This window comes from Onychomys torridus, chromosome 6 (genome assembly GCF_903995425.1).
Source record: "Onychomys torridus chromosome 6, mOncTor1.1, whole genome shotgun sequence".
In the NCBI taxonomy this organism is placed as follows: Eukaryota; Metazoa; Chordata; class Mammalia; order Rodentia; family Cricetidae; genus Onychomys; species Onychomys torridus.
Genome location: NC_050448.1, coordinates 65,156,454 through 65,158,737, shown reverse-complemented (window position 1 = coordinate 65,158,737; position 2,284 = coordinate 65,156,454). Strand labels below are relative to the sequence as shown.

General features: G+C 46.5%; 1 non-coding gene across 1 annotated transcript; it reads right to left on the bottom strand.

Moving 5' to 3' along the window:
• Positions 1 to 275: 275 nt before the first annotated feature.
• On the bottom strand, positions 276 to 382 carry LOC118586406. Its single transcript, XR_004945301.1, has one exon. It is a non-coding gene; the product is annotated as a U6 spliceosomal RNA (small nuclear RNA).
• Positions 383 to 2,284: the final 1,902 nt, after the last annotated feature.

Below are 2,284 nucleotides of genomic sequence, written 5' to 3'. Positions count from 1 at the left end.
CCACATCATGGGAGAAAAGAACTGGAAGTTTTCCCTTAACTTCCAAGTGATCACCATAGCATGCACATGCCCCCCCCCCCCAAATAAATAAATATAGAAAGAAGTGCTTTGGGGGGTGGGGGACAGAGCCCCAATGTGTAGTCCTGGCTGTCCTGGAACTTACCATGTAGACCATGCTGGCCTCAAATTCTCAGAGATCCGTCTGCCTCTGCCTCCTGAGTGCTGGGATTAAAGGTGTGCGCCAACACCATTTGGTGCTTATTTTTATGTATTTTTTACATATGGAATGTTTCATGAATTTGCGTATCATCCTTGCACAAGGGCCATGCTAATCTTCTCTGTGTCGTTCCAATTTTAGTATATGTGCTGCCAAAGTGAGCACTTTATTTTTTTAATTAAAAGAAAAAAAATTTTTTTGAGACAGATATCTCTGTGTAGCCTGAACTGTCCTGGAGTTCTCTCTGTAGACCATTCTGACCTTAAACTCAATGATTTGCCTGCCTCTTTCTCCTAAGTGCTGGAATTAAAGGCATGTGTGCCAGCCTGTTGTCAAGCTTTGTCTGTATTTCAGGACCCTGCTGCTTTTAATGGCCAATACCCCACTGTGTGGACAGCCCACCTTGAGTTTATCCATTTACCAGTTGGTGGCTTTACAAATAATGCTGACATTAATACTTATGGAAGACTTTTGAAACATACATGAAAATACATGTTTTCAATATTCTTTTTAAATTTTTTTTTTCTTTTTATCTTCTGGAACTGAGGACCGAACCCAGGGCCTTGCACTTGCTAGGCAAGCACTCTACCACTGAGCTAAATCCCCAACCCTTCAATATTCTTTTTTAAAGGTTTATATGTTTTTACGTGTTCAAGTGTTTTGCCTGCATGTATTTATGTGCCTGGTAGCTGTGCAGGCCAGAAGAGGGCACCAGATCTGGAACTGGAGCTACTGATGGTTGTGAGCCACCATGTGGGCGCTGGAAGAGAACGGCTCCTCCAGATGAGCAGCCAGTGCTTCTGGCTTGTTTTCAACATACACTTTCAGTTTTCGGAGACGGGGTTTCTTTGTGTAGCCCTGGCTGTTCTGGAACTCGCTTTTTTAGACCCGGCTGACCCCAAACTCAGAGATCTGCCTGTCCTGGTCTCCTGAGTACTGGCATTAAAAACGTGCGCTACTCTGCCTGGCCTTGAGTTTTCCCGAGTGGATTTGCTGGGCTACTCTCCTATGTTTTGAGCAGTTATCAACATGACTCCCAGGAGCAGCGCACACACTGCAGCTCCTCTACACCCGCCCCCTACCCTGTGTTAGCCGTCCCCGCAGGGACCGGTGTCCTTCATCATAAGTTTGGGGTAACAGGACACTGTGGCAGGGAGAACACAGGAATAGGAGTGTCAGGTGCTGGTCACATGGTATTTGCAGTCTGGACGCAGAGAGACAAATGCTGTGTCCCTCTGTCCCTCTGCGATGGTTTTGAGCTGCGCATGCTTGGTGATTCCCGATGAACACCTCGGAAGGTACCTCCTTCCTTGCCGATGCTCTTTGGGAGTGATGTCGTTTTGTTTGCTGTTCCCCCTTTCGACACATCTCACTCTGGTCTGGAATTCACTGTGCAGCCTTGGCTGAGCACCCACAAGGAGCAATCCTCCTGCTTCTCAGGTGTTGGGGTTACAAGTGCGCCTCACTACATGGCTTTTCATTATCTTGAAAATGTCCTTCAAAGTGCCATTTTTCAGGCTGGTAAAGCCAGCTTGCCTAACCTGCCTTGCTTTTTATTTCCTAAGAAAAATTGTCATGTCAAAGTAAGGAAAATTTGTTTGTGTGTGTGAGTTTGTTCACGTGCGTGCCTGCACGCATGTCAGGGTCTCGTGTATATCAGGGTATGTAGTTAGAGTTTTCCTGCCTGGCCCAGTCAGGACAAATCTCTCTTACCCACCAGTCCCACAGTCGCTCAGACCCAACCAAGAAAGCACACAGAGACTTACATTGTTTAGAAACTGTATGGCCGTGGCAGGCTGCTTGTTATCTGCTTCTTCTCTCTTAAATTAACCCATTTCTGTTAGTCTATACTTTGCCACATGGCTTGTGGCTTACCAGTGTCTTTACATGTTGCTTTTCATGGCGGCGGCTGGCGGTGTCTCTCCCTCCGCCCTTCTACTTCCCAGAATTCTCTTCTCTCTTGTCCCGCCTATACTTCCTGCCTGGCCACTGGCCAATCAGAACTTTATTTACACAGAGCGATATCCACAGCACTTCCCCTTTTTCTTTTTTTTTAAGAAAGGTTTT